The 18,796-nt window shown below is 48.1% G+C and overlaps 1 long non-coding RNA gene across 4 annotated transcripts in view; it reads right to left on the bottom strand.

The window, feature by feature from the left end:
- The window catches only part of LOC146834808 (uncharacterized), a 57,620-nt gene that overhangs the window by 19,588 nt on the left and 19,236 nt on the right, over positions 1-18,796 (bottom strand). The window contains exon 1 of one of the 4 annotated variants that reach the window (XR_014960656.1): positions 14,615-15,031. The exons of the other annotated variants lie outside the window; for them this stretch is intronic. This is a non-coding gene — a long non-coding RNA (uncharacterized LOC146834808). Of the gene's footprint in view, positions 1-14,614; positions 15,032-18,796 lie in introns of those variants that run through there. 4 annotated transcript variants of the gene reach the window in all.

Below are 18,796 nucleotides of genomic sequence, written 5' to 3'. Positions count from 1 at the left end.
CAGGCCTCGCCTCCGGATCCGCGGCTGCGGACGGCGGCCCTGCGGCGTGTCAGCTGGGGTTTGCTGTGGCCCACGTTGGATACCCCCGGCCGGGGGCGAGAGGACGGACTGGATTACGGCGTGCTGCACAACGGACGCGGGCGCCGGTGAGTGGCGCGCCCGGCTGAGTTCGCAGCTGAGGTGGCCGCCTTCCCTGCCCGCGCCGGATCCTTACTGCGGCGCGGTGCCGCCCCGCTCGTAACGGCCTGCGCAGATCCCCCCCCCGGCTGCTACCTTACTGCTAGCCCACTGGGGGAGATTACACGTCCGACGGAGGGACAGATCGGAGGAGGTGCGGGGCCCGGAGAGACTGTTGCCTAGTGCGCTGACCGCTGGCCCTCCTGCGCCGGGGCCCCCGAGGTGGAGCCTACGCTGGGGAGAGACGAAACAGAGGAGGTAGCCATCGGCCAGAGGGGGCTAGACGGAGGTGTGTGCCTGGCGAGCTCACGATCGCGGGGCCTGCGTGCGGGGCCCCGACTGGGATCCTCTTTGCCCCCATCTACCTGACTCTCTTCTGCTGGCGCTCCGCGCGGAGATCATCCCGTTCACTCACGGAGAGTGGCTACTGGCGGTGGAGGTGAGAGGTGTGCTTGTGGGGTCGCGGTCGGCCCCGGGGGCGGCGGCTGGTCCCCAGCGAGGCCCTGCGTGGCAGGTGGAGGGGGCTGCACGAGGTGTTGGTGGTTGATCCTGTGACCTGCTGTAGGATCTGGCCGATCTCCCTCTTCCCTAAGCTGCCGCTCCCCCCCTCCTTTGCTGCTTGCCCCCGGGGCCCACCCGGGCGTCCCCCCTGATCCTGCTGCGGGCAGCCTGGTGGCGCCGCCATGGGGAAGCCGGACAGCCGACAGTCTCGCCTTACTTTTGAGTCCAAGAAGCAGACCAGGCCGCAGCCGGAGGCCGCTGCGGCGGGGTCGATGCCGGTGGAGGCCCCGCCGGGGGATGATGTCAAGTCCATATTGCTGGACATGAGGCAAAGTCTAGCGACCATAGTTGACAAAATGGATTCCATGCAATCCCGCATGGACTCGATTGTACATAAGGTTGATAGCCATGGCGAACGCCTCACGGAAACGGAGAGACGTATCTCAGACACCGAAGATCGCACAACGGAACTGTCCGCCGCTGTGGCGCGCATGGACAAAGTCCTCCATGTAATAGCAGCCAAAAACGAAGACTTGGAAGCGCGTAGTCGGAGGAACAATATCCGTATAATTGGCATTCCGGAATCGACCCACACGGGCAAGATAGAGGACTATGTGGAGGGTCTCCTGCGCGAGGTGGTGGGCACGGACTCCCTATCTCCCCAGTTCATTGTGGAAAGGGCACACAGATCTCTGGCCCTGAGACCACCGCCGGGGGCTCCCCCTCGCCCTATTATCGCACGCCTATTGAACTTCCGCGACCGAGATGTCGCGCTTAGGACGGCGAGGGAGAAGAAGAGCCTATCCTATGGCGGCAATACCTTCACCATTTTCCCGGACTTCACCCCGGTGGTTCAGGAGGAGCGGAAGAAATTTGTCCAGGTCAAGCATAAACTACGCGCTGCACAAGTTGACTATGCGCTTCTTTACCCGGCCCGCCTGCGCATCACGCATCAAGGAAAACAAATTTTTTGCACTAAACCCCAACAGGCGGAGGAGTTTTTGAAGCGACTCAAGAAACGTGATCAGGACTGCTCCTCACCGCCGGCATCAGACTGATGGGACTGGATTGTTGATCTGTCGATTCTGAGACTGAGGCCTGTCTGCTGGTAAGGTGGTGAGCGTATCTGCTATTATGGGACTTGATACAGTGACCCATGGACCCGGCTTTGTCCACTGTGAGGGGCTGATGGCGGGGTGTAGAAACTCTTTGGCTTGCACTAGACTCTCAGGAAATCATCGTCTTGCTGGGCACCCTTTTTGACCATGGGGAGGGCCCGGCCCACGGGCGGGGAGCTCTCTTCTGGATCGAGGGGTTATTGTGTATTCACCTAGACTGTCCTCCCAAGGGTATTACCCAATTGACTTTAAGTTTTCATGTTGCTCCACTGTGGCCTTTGCTATGGACGGAGTTCGTTTGGGGGGGGGGGGAGGGGGTCTGTCCAGATAGCATGTTTGGGATGCTGCTGTGGGTGGGGGGAGGGGGGGGGAGTTGGGGATTTGCTATGTTTGTTAAGTTTGTATGGAATGTGGCGCTGTTGGCATGGTCTTCTTCACACGGGTCGGGAGGCGGCGTTTGCATTATATTGCTGGGTGTGAGTCTTTTGGTCTTCCATGAGTGATCCGCAAACACATAGGGACTCTACTGGGCAGCTTAACTTTCTATCCTGGAATGTGAGGGGCTTGGGGGACCACAGAAAGCGCAGGCACGTCCTGGCATACCTGGACAGGCATCACGTAGGAGTGGCCTTTCTTCAGGAGACGCACCTAGATCCCTCCAGGCCGGTGCTATTTGCCTCGCGCTGGGCTATGCACCGTACCTTCTCTTCCTACTCCACCTACTCGCGTGGGGTGGCCATCCTCATTAGGAAACATACCCCGTTTGTGTACATGGGCGAGCGGATAGATCGGGAGGGCAGGTATTGTATTGTCTGGGGGCGCATGGGCATGGATACGCTCACTTTGGTGTGCTATTATGGTCCCAACACTGATGATCCGTCCTGTCTTCAAACGCTGTGGGGAGAGATTCTGCGTGTCGGTTCCACTCACCTAGTGTGGGGAGGTGACTTTAACATAGCTGTTGACCCCGAGAGTGATAGGTCGAAACCGAACCCACACCACTATTCCCGCTCGCAGGCATATGTGCGTGACCTTCTCACCGAGCGTCATCTACTGGACACGTGGCGTTCTAGGCACCCGGGGACAAGGGAGGGCACGCACTGGACTGCCGCGCACTCCACATGGGCGAGACTGGACTATATCCTGGTTTCACCGGGGCTTGCCCCCACGATAGGCTGGGTAAAACACCTCGCTCGAACGTACTCCGATCACGCCCCGGTCCTGCTGAGCTTTGTCTTGACTGACCTCGACGGTTCCCCGATGTCGTGGAGACTGCAGCCCACTGCCCTGCTGGACGATGTCTTCAGATCCGAAATAGCACAGGAAATTGAGAGCTTCTTCCAGCGCAACGGTGGCACGGTGGATAGTGTTGCCGTGGTGTGGGAGGCCTTTAAGGTCACGATTAGAGGACTATGCATCTCGAAGGGGGTGGGGGTCCTCAAGGCTTTACGTGGCACCCTTTGTAAACTCGAGACTGACCTGAAAGACTTGGAGAATGCCCCCACGTTTCATATTGATGCTGGGGCTCAGGCCCGCTTTCGGGAACTGCTGACCGAATATAAAGACACAGCGGACAGAGAAGTCCGGTTCAGGGGGAAACACTTTCAGGCTCGCAGATACGGGGAGGGGGAGCGCCCGGGTAAATACCTAGCTTGGGCAATCCGGCCGCCCCGTTTTAACAACCAAATCCTCGAGATTCAGGATGGGTCGGGGGAGCTCCACAGGGACACCCGGTCCATCATGCAAACATTTGTTACTCATTATACTGACCTGTACTCCTCCGCTCACGCGGAACCGCCGGAGCTGGCTCCCTATTTGGGGGAAACCACACTGGGATGGCTATCTGATATGCAGAGGAAGTTCCTCATGGCACCGCTCGAGATTGACGAAATTCGTGAGGCCATCATGCAAATGGCCTCGGGGAAAGCCCCTGGCCTCGACAGGCTCCCGATCGAGTTTTATAAGTCGTACATAGATATCCTTGCCCCGATCTTGAAAGAGGTGTTTGAGGAGGCCCACACACTGGGGAAGCTCCCCCCTACCATGAGAGAGGCATTGATTACCTCCCTTTTGAAGCCGGGTAAACCGGCGGCCTCCCCTGACTCCTACCGGCCACTGTCCCTCCTTAACTGTGACGTAAAGATCCTCTCTAAAACTCTGGCTAACCGGTTGACGCTCCTTATGCAGGGGCTAGTACTCCCGGATCAGTCGGGTTTCATACCGGGCAGGGCGACGTCGCACAACCTGCGCACGCTGTTCGCCACTCTGCAGAACGTTGACCCCAGCCTCCAGATGGCGGCCGTCTTTTTGGACGCGACAAAAGCGTTCGACTCCCTGGAGTGGGATTACCTGGTGGCGGTGCTGACTAGTATGGGTTTCCCCCTGGTTTTCCTGGGCTGGATAGCTATCCTTTACGGAGGCCCCCGCGCCAGGGTATTGATCAATGGTAGGACGTCGGAGCCCTTTGGCATCGCCCGGGGGACCAGGCAGGGGTGCCCCTTATCCCCTCTCTTGTTCGCACTGGCGGTAGAGCCCCTTGCTTCGCGGTTGCGACAGCGTCATCAACATCAGGCGCTGATCTGCGAGCAGAGGCAGCTTCTGCTGTCGCTCTATGCAGATGACATAACTTTGTATGTGCGGGACCCCCAAAACAACCTGAACCCGCTACTTCGGGAATTCATCACGTATGGGGAAATGTCGGGCGTGCGAATCAATTGGTCAAAGTCTCAGATCCTCCATTTGACGGATGGATGTCGGAGGTTCTCACTTGACTATCCCATAGAATGGTGTGAGTCTGACGTAAAATATCTCGGCATCAGGATATCCCGTGACAGGGAAGAACTGATGCGCTCTAACTACGGTACGGCGTTGACACAGGTCTCCTCCTGTGTGGACCGCTGGATCGCGCTCCCCCTCTCGATGGCAGGACGTGCTGCCTTGATTAAGATGGTGGTACTCCCCCGACTTTTATATCTGTTTATGAACATTCCCTTCCCACCAGGTCGGCACATTTTCAATCGAATGCGCTCGGAACTGATTCGGCTTGTCTGGGGTGGGAAGAGACCTCGGTTGAAGTGGGAGGTGATGATCTCTCCCTACTCCCGGGGGGGTTTGGACATACCGGACCTGGAGTTGTACTACTATTGCGCTCAAGCACACTATGCATATTACTGGTTCCACCCCATTGCATTTATGCCCCAACTCGCTGCGGAGGACTGGCTGGCGGCTCCTCTGCCTCTGCACGGTCTGCTGCATAGTACTCTCCCTCATAATACCTCGGATTATAATGCATTGCAGGGAACGGTGCGGGCATGGCTGGAGATATCTAAGCGAGTTGCGAGCTCGTTCTTGTACTCGCCCCTTCTCCCCATTGCCTACCACCCGCAGCTGCCCCTTCTACAGGAAAGACTGTTTCAAGACTTGATCCGCAAATTGGGAATTCAAAGGTGGGGCGATCTATTCTCAGCTGGGCGCTTCCGAGATCGGGAACACTTCTTCGATGGGTACGCGCCTACCCCCTTGGAGCTATTCACCTACGTGAGACTGAGGCATGGCATGCGGTCCATATTACAGACATTCCCGGTGGAACCCGAAATCACTGACCCATTGCACAGAGTCTTACAGGCGTCCTCGCCCTCCCACCTGGTCTCCATACTATACCACACAATTCGATCTGACGCTGCACTAGACACCTCACGGGCTCGTGGGGAGTGGGAGCGGGAGTTGGGGCTAGAGCTGGGAGATGACAGGTGGTCCTACTGTTGCATACAGACAGAGCAAATTTCTGCGAGCAGCAGACACCGTATCATACACTTTAAGTTCCTAAACCGCCTGTACTGCACACCGGTCACCAAACACAAATTTAAACTGCAAGACTCGGATAACTGCGAGAGATGTCACGCCCCACATGCGGACTTCCTGCACTTGTCCTGGGATTGCCCCACAATTCAGACCTACTGGACCCAAGTGTTTTCCGCTGTCTCACAGATGGTGGACTTACTCCTTGAGCCCGACCCGGTGCAGGCCCTATTGGGGTATACCAAACACATTCCGCGGGCGAGCCGCAGGTTTGTCACGGCGGCGCTGCTGTTGGCGAAGCGGCGGATAGCGTGCCGTTGGGGTAGGGGGAGGGCTCCGAAATTTAAGGAATGGCTTAAAGACCTTGTCTACTGCCAAGAGCAGATACTGGCATACTCCGACCTGCTCCCGGCTCGATCCCGCCCCGCCGATATCTGGGGCCCACTACAATGTTACCTACTGCAATACCCGGGTGCCCTGACCGGGGATGCCCCCCCCCTGGCCCATGACGGCGTTGCTTCTGCTGCTCATGATGCCCAACTTGCGCGGGGGAGGGTTGAGCTGTTGCGGTGCTGTGGGGGCGGGTGTTCTGTTCATGTGTCCCCGGGCCTCCTCCTCTCCCTACGTGGCCACTCTGCCCTTTCTTCCAAGATTACCAGGCCGGGATGATCGGATTGCATACCTGTTACACGTGTTTTAAGGATGACGGTCACGCCCTGGGACAGGTATACTGCATGGGGAAGGTCCACTAAAGTACCTCCCAGGACTACATTGTTCGCTTGACTTGTGTGTGGCTCTGCTGCCAGCTGTTCTTGCCCAAGGTCCCTGCGCCAAGACTCATGATAATTTATGTTTTGCTGTTCCCGCTCCCCCCGGACATACATCAGATATACTGCTGTAATGATTCAGACCTTGAAATGCCACTGAAGTTTGCTTATGATAACTGTGTGACTGTAATGTTTTGATGCAAAATTCAATAAATAAAGTTTTTTAAAAAAAAAGGTTTCCTGTGCTCTGGAGGATTTACAGTCTCTTCAAGGCAATGTAGATGAAATTGGCGAGGCTACCCGTGTACATGAATATCTATTTTCTGGTCTGAAGTCCCTTTTTTCCAAACCTTGTAAGGCTAAGAAATTCACCACTCCAAAACACAACTCCTGGTATAATAAAGCTTGCCGAGTTTCCTATAGCAAATTAAAACATGCTATTACTTCTAAAAATTCGGCTGTTATTAGACAAGCCAGAAAAGATTACAGTAAGGTTAAAATTATAGCCAAACGAGAGTGGGATAATGACCATTGGAATGATCTCTTGGCTGCCAGTAAACACAGGAATTTAACATTGTTCTGGCATATTGTTAAGTGGGGTAACTCTTCGAGTACCCAGGTTCCTACTAATCACGTTCCTCCGGACAACTGGGTGCTGCATTTTGAATCCCAGTTCTCGGATGGAAATCGGGCCGAGGGGTTTGTCCCCGCAGTTAGTAGGGATCTGTCCATTTCCCAGACATTTAAATTCGACTGCGCTGAGGTCGCAGCGGCTTTGAGTAAGGTACCTAGTGGTAAGGCACCGGGAATGGATTGTGTCCCTGCGGACCTTTTCAAATCTGACGTCGGCAATTGGGTGCCCTATATCACACACTTTGCCAATGCCATAGTTAGAGGGGCCACCATTCCTGACTCTTGGAGGGGCGCTGAGATTCTGCCAATCTTTAAGAAAGGAGATCGCTCCTGCCCAGGGAACTACCGCACGATTAGCCTAATTGATTCTGTACAAAAGATTATCGCAAGAATGATCTTGGCAAGAATTCAGAACTGGATTGAGCAGGAGGATATCATCTCTCCCCTGCAAGCCGGTTTCAGACCTTGCACTAGTACCATCGACCAGGCATTCAAATTCCAATTGATTGTCTGGAAAAAGGTATATTTGGGTGGTGGTACCTTATATGCTGCCTTTGTTGGTCTTCGGTCAGCATTTGACTTAGTCAACAGGACTAAACTATGGGGTGCACTGGTTGAGCTAGGGATTCCGGGTGATCTCTTGAACATTATCATTAGGCTACATGATAATAACTTTGCCCAAGTTCGATGGGGGAAACAGGGGCAGGTCACCAAAAGATTTTTGGTCAATAGGGGTGTTAGGCAAGGGTGCGTCCTTGCGTCCACACTATTTCTGTTGTTCATTAATAGAGTGGTCCAGTACTTTTCTTCTACTCCTACGGACGCCCCCATGTTGGGTGGTACAAAAATTCCACTCCTCATGTTTGCCGATGACACCCTACTTCTCTCCCAGACTCTTTCTGGGTTGCAGGGGGCTTTGAATGTTTTTTCTAACTTTTGCACCGACTTTGATTTGTCAGTCACTGTTTTAAAAACTAAATATATGGTTTTTAACAAAGGGAGATGTGTGAAGGGTCAAGTTTCCATGAATGATGATCTGCTCGAACGAACCAATGTTATGACCTACTTGGGGGTAGTATTTGAAAATAAGTTGGATTGGAGGCCACAAATTGATGTTCTTACACTCAAATTTGCCCAGCTCTCTGGTTGCCTTGTTAAAGAACAGAAGCAATCCCAGTCGAAAATGATAGGACCCCCCATTAAAATTTTTAATGCAAGGATAAATTTGGCGATCCTTTATGGAGCCGAGCTTTGGGGTTTTGCCAATCTTTCTCCCCTGGTCAAGGCACAAAATAATTTTTTTAGAATGCTTACGGGCCTTCCCAGTTCTACCCCAGTGAAACCGCTCCTGTTGGATCTCGGTTGCAATTCTTTTGACGACATTGCTAGGTTTAAGCCATTGGCCTTCTGGAGGAGACTCTGGACAGTTCCTGAACTAGGCCCTTACGCCAAGGCCTTTCTTGATGTCCGCTCCATTATGGGAGCTGGCAAAATTTCTTGGTTCTATGGGCTTGGGAATATTGTGGACTGACCCGGCAAACAACCCCTTCCCCTCAAAAAAAGACTTTAAAGGCCTCTATTGGTCAATGGTGCAGCAAAAACACCTATCTTCAGTTGCAGTCGAATCTTTGACAGGCAGGTTTTTCGATCAAAAAAATACCCCACATTTGGAAGCCTATTGGGACACCATCACCAGGCCTAGAGACAGGAAACTCTACCACCAGTTTAGAGTCGGTACACTACCTACAAACTCATTCACAAAAAAATGGAAGGGTGTTTCTTGCGATTCTTGTGACTGGTGTACTGACTGTGTTGATTCTGTGGGACATGTTTTCTTTGTTTGCCCAGCTTATGCTGCCCCTCGGGCCAAATGGCTCAAACCTCTATGTCGCACCCTGGGAACAAGACAAGGGCTAGAAGCCCTCAATATCCTGCGTTTTGATTCTAGCGAATATGTCGTAGTTGCAGTGGCAACATTTTTAGCCTGGGTCTGGGTTATTAGAAGCAGAAGGTATTAGGAAAATGAATTCTGGTTTCCTCTGATCTCATGTTATTATGATTTGTTGAAGCAGTCTTAATTTGTATTTTGTTGTATTTTATTTTGTAACTGTCTTTTATGATGAAACTGTCGATAATAAAGACTAATGAAATAGAATGGAAACGTACCCTCTTAAAGTAATTCAGATCATGGATCCGGTAAAGAAACCTACAGCTATCCTGGCCTAACAAGAGTTTATGATTCAAATCCTGGCCCCCTGTTGGAGAGAAGGCTACAAAGTCTATTCGTAAAAGAAGCAGAATAATACAATTTAAAGTCAGGAAGTAAAAGGCCGTCTTGGTTAAATGGATACTTTAGAGATTTAATACCGAGGCGAGCAAGCTTATATCCCCTTATAAAGCTGCTCACTGCCCCATCTAGCTTCTTAAAAAACAAGTTAGAAAATCTCAAAGAAATTGAGCGGAATAAGTATAAACCTTTCGGGAGGATCGTCATTTCTATAATATTACATCTACCTATTATGCAACTGGGTAGTTTATGCCAATTACTGAATTTTGGAATGACGTTGCCCAGTAAAATGTCATAGTTTAGTTTGATTATAGTTTCGATCTGGGACATAATACGAATACCTAACTAAGTAGCTTCAGAGCATGTTCCCATAAAAGGATTGTCCGGTTTAAAATTCAGTAAGACCTGAGTTTTATTAATATTCAATTTATATCCAGAGAAAGACCCAAATGTTTCTGCTTCTTGAATAATGAATTTGACAATTGGCCCGGATCCGTCGTGAAGATAGCAATGTCATCTGTGTAAGCATTTACTTTTAATTTATTGGGTCCTGGAGATAATGGTAAAATATTTTGATTGGCAAGCAAAGCCCGGATGAAAGGTTCAAGATATACAGCAAACAATAATGGGGAAAGGGGACATGCCTAGCGCGTACCTCTATTTATACCAAAAAGCCTAGACTGTGAGCCAGCATAGCTTAATATGGCATGTGGTGTACGGAAAAGCGCCTTTACCCACTCCAAGAATTGACCAGAGATTTCAAATGCAATAAGAGTAGACCAGAGACATCCCCATGCCACACAGTCAAAGGCTTTCTCCGCATCCAATAATAACATACCCAAATTAATACCAGATTGTTTAGCTAAATCAAATGTCATTATTGCAGTGTTAGTATGTGTCGAAGTATCTCGACCTTCTATAATGCCATGCTGTTGTCTAGAAACCAGTTTAGACACCAAAGGAGCAAGGTTAATAGCCAAAATGTTAGCATATATTTTAGCGTCAGCGTTAATAAGTGATATCGGGCGGTAGGATCCACAGTCTTCAAGTGGCTTTCTCTTCTTCTTCAAAAAAAAAGTCAATATTAGTAATATTCCAAGTTGGTGGTACAATGCCCGATTAGTTATGATATTCATAAACATTTTATAGAATTCAACAGGTATCTGATCTACCCCCGAAGCTTTGCCAGAAGGAAGTTAAGACAAAGCCATCCAGATGTCTTCTGGCGATATCTCTGAACAAAGTTGGGTAACATCCTCAGCTAAAAATGAGGGGAGTTGTGCCCTAGCTAGAGACCTCCTCTGTTATTATTAGATCTGACGGGGCATAAAGATCTTCATAAAAAGATAAGAATTGTGCGAGTATCATTTGAGTTTCTGTATAATGAACATTATCTGCACCTTTAATTGCACTAATTAAATTCTTAGCCTTATTATCAGCTATTTTATATGCTAATATCCTGCCCACATGTTCACTATATTCATATTGAGTAGATCGATATTTATTATAGGCAATAGCCACTCTTTCCTTAAGTATCCCTGCAGCTGACTCTCTTGCTTCAGTCAATTTAATATAGGCCTGGGACTGAATTCCGTCTTGTTGCCTAATGGCCATCGCATGAGACAGTTCTAAATTAGTTTGCGCTATAAAAGCTGCTTTAATAGAAGCCTCCCTGGCTTTATTTTTTAATACTATAAATTGCTGTGTGATACCCCTTATAAATGCCTTTATAGAATCCCAAACCATATATGGTGAAGTGGTATTAATATTAAATTGTATAAATTCCGCCAATGATTTCCCAATGCAATTAAAATCCCCCATAACTATCAAAACCCCTTGTATTTCTAATAAAGTTAACTTTAAATACCTCAGGGTCATCCACATTGGACCCACAGACACAAACTAGAACATATTTAGTTCCAAAAATCTCAAGTTGAGCAATAACCCTTCTCCCCCTGGGGTCCGCTAAGACATGATGAGTTTTATATACTATCTTACTAGCTAGATAGCAATACCCCTGATCGAGACTGCCTGGGATGAACATGCAACCATATTGTATCCAAGCTGTTTAAGTAATGCCCGGTCTTTATATGCTAAGCGAGTTTCCGTTAGAAATGTCAGATGGGGTTGATACATTTTTAACTCCTCACGTACAAGTTGACGTTTACGTCCGGCATTTAACCCAGATACGTTCCGACATAAACATTTAATTATCCCCATGGTATAGCTAAAAATACCTCCTAATTGCTAAATTCCGCTACAAAACTACCAGTTAGCACCTCTCCACCAAATTAAAAAAATATCAGTTCAATGCTTTTGCCCTGCACTAACACTCCCACCACCACCCCGCTCTCTACACTACCCTCCCAACACCCACCCAGTATCTACAGAAAGGAATCACCACCCTCATTGCTTTTGAGACAGACAGGCTTGGAGGAAGGTCGCACACAGAGTGCCACCGAGCCGTTCATCTAGCCAGTTAGCAAGAGACAAAGAAAGTATATATCATCTAGAAATTCCCTTCAAATAAGGAGACCACCAATAAGAAGAAAAAGTCTACATATAGAGAAAGGGGAAAAAATAAAAAGAAGAGAAAAATAAAGGGGGAAGAAATTATCAGCTATTAATACTGATTATTTAGAAGTCCCCTGTCGCCATTGATTCAGATCTTCTTGAGCCTCCTGTTCACATACATCAGTTGCATATGGCCGTCTTTAATAATCTTTAAGCATCCAGGTTCCTGCAGGTAAACCTGTGCTCTTTCAACTTCTAGAAGATCAATGGACTGGCGTAGTTTCCATCGCTTGTCCATTGTAGCCTTACAAAAATCCAATTTAACAAACACTGAGACAGAATCCAGCCGAATAGGAGTGGTAGGCCAAGCCTAGGTAGGCCAAGCCTTGATGGAGACCGCTTGCCTTAGTAAAAAAATTCAAAAATAAATTGGAAAAGGCCTGGGAAAGCGTCCTGGAGGTTTATTAGAAACCATTTGCAGTCTATGTTTTCATTGAATTTGGCTATCCCAATCCAAATCAGCCAAGTCTGGAATTTTGTTTTTTTAAAAGATGAACAATATGCCTTTGAGAGTCCGTGCACTCCGTTCCTTCTGGACCCCCAAAGAATCGGAGATTATTTTACCATTGGTGATTCTCCAAATCCTCAATTTTCACTTGCATAGACCTAAGCTGGATGTCATGTGCCTCTGAAATCTTAGCTGCATTACTCACATGATCTTCTGTGTCAGCTACCCGCTGCTGCAACTATTAATATCAGATGTAAGAGAGGCCACTTGGCTTTTTACTTCAGAAAGAGATTGTTTAATTGCTGAGCTGTCAGCCCTGGCTTGGGCATAGTAATCTTGAGCCTCTGCCCTCTGTGCTTGCAAAACTTGAAGAATCACTGTGAGCGAAGCCTCATCAGGTATTGCCCATAAACCAATTCGATCGTGTCCCGTTGTTGCCTTAGAGGTAGCTGAATAGGCGAAAGGAGAAATGTGTATAGCATGTGCCAGACTGCCAGTACCGCTGCCACTAGTGTTAAGATCGATCTGTACAGGGGTTGACTTTCCTTGTCTGGCAGCCAGAAGTCCTTGAGGTATTTGCTTGGATTGAAGACCCATTGCTAAACCAGAGCCCGAAAGCCTTGAAATTAGATTCTTAACTTCTCCCTTATTCGAAACCCACTTCCGAAGAGGACTACTAGCTGAAGCTAGTTTACCAGAATTGGAATCGCATTGTTTATCAGCTCCCTTTTTCTATACGATCTCTGAGCCTTAGATTTAGCACTGCCTTTACTATGTCCAAATGATAGATCAGCAAGTTCAGTAGGCTCTGCCTGTCCCCCCTCATTGCTGGTAGCTATAGTAGCCCAGCAGTTGATGGTAGTGTTAGCAATGTGTGGGCCCCCCTCATCCCCAGGACTGCTCTCTAGTGAGCCAGCATTAATAAGAGAAGAGCTAATAGAATGATCTAACTGCTGTAATGTAGAAGCTACTTCACCATCCATGTCAGCTTGTACAGGCACAGTATCTGAATCGATACTCAGGTCTACTGGGCTCGCTGTAATAGTATCCCCCTGAGGGAGCGCCTCCTCCTATTGGCCCTGCGGAGTTTGGCTAGTATTCAACTGTGCTGCTATCTGGCTGGCAGATTGCGTTTTTAAGGGGCCTCCAGTCAATTATTTACTCCCAGCAACCATGTCCCTGAAAAACCTTGCTGTATCTAATGGCTGCGTATTGTCTGCATTATCATCCTCACACTGAGAGAGTAGTAACAGTAATCCCATAGCAGTTTTAATTTCAGCATTCACCAGTTCATCCCCAGCACCTGGTAATACCGCCCCCATCAATGCATCAACCATTACAGTCTCTGTTGGGAAAGCGGCAATCCCTCCTGGATTAATAACTTCTGAGGCTTTTGCTGACTGTAGAATTTTCAGTATAGGGCAGCCAACTCTAGAGGTGGACCGTATCAGATTACCTTTAACCGAAGAAAAGTGTGTGTCTCCCTCAGCTCTGGATATGCCAGCCGTTTCCCCAGTCACTGCAGAAGAACGCGACCCAGCACGTCCGCTTCTCTGAATGTTCGTATTTGGTGGCCCCATCGCACATACCTGTGCCGAGTTAGATATCTCTAAGAGCAAATAGCCCCAGGAAAACCAACGGAGTGATGAACGTCGAGAGTCCATCAAGCCTCGTCGGGCAGAAAGCCAAACACACGACAGCGTCTGGGTAATCATCAGAATCATGCAGGTAATCTCCTGGTGTTTCTTTCTCCGCTTTTTTTCCCTTAAAACATTTCCTTCTCCTTTCTCCAATGCTCCTTGGTCTCCTCCTCTGTCTTTGCATTGTGTTTTTTTCCCCCGCAATTCGTGATGCCACTACTTAGGAATCAGCTGCATGAATAGCACCTCAGCACGGGACGGGAGCAGCTCTGTGTGCGAGTTTCACAACGGCGGCTTCAATCCGCCATCTTCCTTTCACCACCATATTGTTACCTTACATTGCACTTATCCCAATGATGTACAATGCTATTTTTTTCCATTTGAAAAATTAAGTAATTATTTTAAACACACCTATATGGTGTGTTTTTGCTTCTAGATTTGCTAGCCCAGTTTTGTGCAAGTGTGCCTTATTTTGATGGCAGCTAGCACCAAAGTTAGGAACACAATGTGATTGTACAGGTGTGTTACTTTAAATTTCGTAACCATTAACGTTGGAGACATATGCATTGCTCATTGATATGCTATTACTTGTGTGAATGAATTAAATTACATGAGTCGGGAGCTAATGTTAACAGCCAAGTGGAAAGGTAACAGGCATTAGAGTGAATTACCTTCGGTTCCGGCAAGGACGGGGTTGATTGGCATTGTGCTCAACAAGCAGCAGCAGAGGCAGGTTGTGTAGGATCAGCTCCATGGCGAAACAGTAAGTGTGAAGGTGAGTACAGGTGAGTTTGTGCCTTACATCTGTGCGATTCCACACACTTAGATGTGGCGGTTTGACTACCACAGGCACGTCAGCAGGAAGGCACGTCGTGATTGGTTCAGCGGACACACTGGTGGTCTGCCCTTCGAAAGGCGCATTGGCCTATCCTGCCGCAGTTGAGATTTCATGGTGGTGGTGCTGCAACGTTCTTTTGTCTATGGAACTGCATGCATCGTAATAGGGTGGTGGGACCGGCAACTTGGTAACGGGGAATCCAACGCCGTTTCAAAGGTGGTACCCTTTCAGCCAAACTCGTAATCAGGCCCTAAATTTAAATGCAATACATTTGATTTTTTGCAAAATTTCTATATTTAAATGCAAATAATTTTTACAATAAAATGTATTAATGCCTTAAACATATATTTGAAGTATTATTTATAAAAGTTAATATTTGTACAAAATAAATGTACTAATTTAGCAATATTAAGTTTCATATCATTAAAAAATTAACATTACATATCAATTAAAATATTCACTTTTTCAAATTCTCCCCACCTTTATCCTCTAACAACCCAAAATACCGCTGCTAAAAGAAATATACATACATCATTTTTATACATTAATACAACTCAAAATGAGATAAATGTTATAATGAATACATAATCTCACTAAACACACACATTAAAAAATAATAAACACATAAATTCAAACACACTACCACAAAATACATATAAAATAACACTTTCAAGCAATATTATATACAACGATATTTTCTAAAATTATATTTTTTACAACAATGTTAAAAACAACACTCAAAACGATATTCTTACCTTCGATATTCCTGTCCATGACGATTTTGAAAATCCTGATATTCTTGACACAAAACTTTTGTATAACAATATTTTTTAATCAATATATTGTCCAAAAACTGTTTTTAAGTGGTCTTGAAAGCCAAGCTTATTACTCTCCAGATCTTACACTATCAATCTATCTCAGAAAATACTGCATGTGCTCCTGGTAGCCAGATTTACGGCTATACCACCTACCTCCAGAGTATGCAAGTGGCCCTGATGGGAGAGCTTCTTCTGCGCCAGAACTCACTACACAACATAAGCCAAGAAGTCCTGGAAGCAGAGTTCTCTGCTGCTCCATATGCTAAACAAATACCCAACCAAAAAACTGCAAAACCTTCTTCTCAATGACATCCAATGAAGGAACAGTCAAGTAGTCCTGGTAATTCCGCTGGAATAGTTTATGTCTAACTACAGCCACATATCTTAAAAAGCACTCGAAGTGGCCTATTAACATAGCTTTTTATATGACACATTTTAAGGCACATAATTTCAGTCAAGAAGAATTAAAGTGGTCTATATATACTAGCCTCTCCTGCACCAATAGTTCCCCCATTGTTGCATTTGATTATTTGAACCACCACCTTATTGCAGTAAGATTCCAAGTCATCTTGATAGAACAGCTTCCACGTTTTTTTTTGTTTTGTTTTGCACCACCAACTAAATAAAACATCTTCAAGTGATATAAGCTCTGTTGTCCTAGGCACCACACTTGTGCCAAAGACCACAAATAACGTATTGGCAAGAATTATCAAATTAGGCCTGGGTATGTAACCCAGAATGTCATCCTTACATCCCACTACTGACATCAAGAATGGTGACAAGGAGGACTAGCCATTAGAAGAGACTGCTTTCCCAGGATCCAAACCTGACCTCTTCTTTATCACAGAAACCTTTCGAGCAGAAGGCTCAATGCTTATACATTAGGCAATTCCAAAGGGATAGATAGCCCTATTAAAAAATCCTTGAACCAAGTAAAACATTTGGGAAATAGTGGTGGCTAACAGAAATATTTTACCACCCACCATTATCAAAGACCACACAACACCAAAATGCATCTACCACCACACAATAACTCCTTTCAAGATACCTTCTTGCTTTCTATTTCAAACATTCTAATTGGAAAGTTGAACAGTATTATACCTCATCCCTCACCTCTGCCTTTAGGGATCTTGACCTCCACCACCTAGTCACTGGACCAACTTACTCAGCTAACCAAATCCTTGATGCAACAATCATCTTTCATGAACTTATGTTAGTGACAGGGAACTTCCCCACTACTTGGAGTGATCCCCACATCATCAACTTTAAAATCAACCTTCCTTTCACACCCTCAGCTTCTTCAATCTCATACACAAAGATACTTACCAAGCTATGGGAAAAACTCAAACTGGACACATTCCAGATAGAACTGTCTGCTAAACAACCATTGGTTCCCCTTGTGATAATTAATGCTCTATTACTTACCGGTAATCTTCATTACTCCGGGTCCCGTTGTCCTCGTCCCATTCATAACTATATGGAGATAACCATCTCCCGACAGAAAAAAGACTAAAAGAATGCTGGGACACTAACCCCGCCCCTTCCACTGGGAGTACATAAGGGGGACTTACCCAGCATTCCCCCTGAACAACCAAGCCCACAACAGGAAGGCCGGCCGTCCGGGAGGGAGGGCGGGGCGTATGAATGGGACAAGGACAACGGGACCCGGAGTAATAAAGATTACCGGTAAGTAATAGAGCATTACCCCCAGGTCCCTTATGCCCTCGTCCCATTCATAACTATATGGAGAAAAACCAAAGCAGAAAAGCCGGCCTTCTCAGACAAAACAAAAGCCAACCCAGGAAACCACACCAAGGCAGCCACCGCCTGAAGCAAAAGGCAGAACCGGCGAAAACCCAAGGCAGAGCACCCAGACAAGAGGGAGCACCACCAAACCCAAAAGCACCCAACAAAACAATGGCAGAACATTCAGATGACCAGTCCGACAACCACCAAGGACAACAAGCCCACAGCAGGAACACCCCACAGCCAATCAGAGAAGGGGAGAGCAAGGACACACAAGCCAACCAAGGCAAGAACAAAACAGCGAGAAGGCCAATCAAAGCGAAAAGCAAGGCCCACCAGGCCAGCAAGCCAGAACCGGGCAACAGGAGCCAAACCCAGGCACAGAGAACCCACGACAGCCGAACGCAGGCCCCCGAAAGAAAAGAAACACCCAGCGGACAAGGTGGCCCAAAAAACACGAAGCCCCAACAAAAGACGACCAAATGCCCCACGGAAAAAAAGGTCGAGAAGCCCACCAAGGGCAAACCAGAAGAGAAGGTAAGCAAAGACCCTTCCCCAGAGAGACCAGAGAACAAACCCCGGAACCTCGCAGAAGAGCATCAGGCCCCCTGAAAAAAAGGGCCAGCAGCATCCTACATCCCAACAGCACCCAGCCAAGAAGGCGAGACAGAACCCACAGACAGGGAAAGAGGGAAAGCCAAGGCACCGGGGAAAAATGAACAAACACTCGGAACAGTTGCGGTCCGTGGAGGGAGTTCGGTGGGGCAGAGAGACGGGGCAGGGGAGGGGCAGGGTGGGGAAATGTAAACACCGGAATTTATTTAAATGTGTACTTACCTCCGTTCCTCCATATTCCGGTGTTTACATTTCCCCACCCTGCCCCTCCCCCGCCCCGTCCCGCCGCCCCACCGAACTCCCTCCACGGACCGCTACTGACCCGGAAGCCAACCCACCAGGCCCCGAGAGCCAGAAGGAAGCAGACCCAGCAGGAACCAGAAAACCATCAGGCCAAAACCGACCTGGAAACAAGGCCCCAAGAGAACCAGCACTGCCAGGGAGCCCAACCAGCAAGAACCGACAAGGGCAACCAACCAGGACAATGAGACACTAGAAAACAAAGAAGAAAAGGGAACAGGAGGATGCACATGAACCCAAGAACACAGCCCCAGCATAACACCTTAACTTCAAACACACGGAAACCGGAGCAGGAAGCCACAGCCCGAAGAAGGCACACCCTGAACACCAGAGAAGGAGCGCAACGGAACGGGCAAACAACCCAGAGAACCCAAGATCAGGGCAAGGGACAGACGTCCCCAAACAGCCCAAGCAGAAGGCAGGGGCAAAACACACAGGCCAGCAAAGACCGAGGGCCAACAACCCCAAGAGGACCCGAAGGAGCGGGGCAGACCCAAACAGCACAGCAAGGAAACCCCAACCCACCAGGGGAGAGG

Source organism: Triturus cristatus, chromosome 4_2, assembly GCF_964204655.1.
Source record: "Triturus cristatus chromosome 4_2, aTriCri1.1, whole genome shotgun sequence".
In the NCBI taxonomy this organism is placed as follows: Eukaryota; Metazoa; Chordata; class Amphibia; order Caudata; family Salamandridae; genus Triturus; species Triturus cristatus.
Note: the sequence above shows the minus strand (reverse complement) of the source record. Positions and strands in the feature narration are given on the sequence as shown.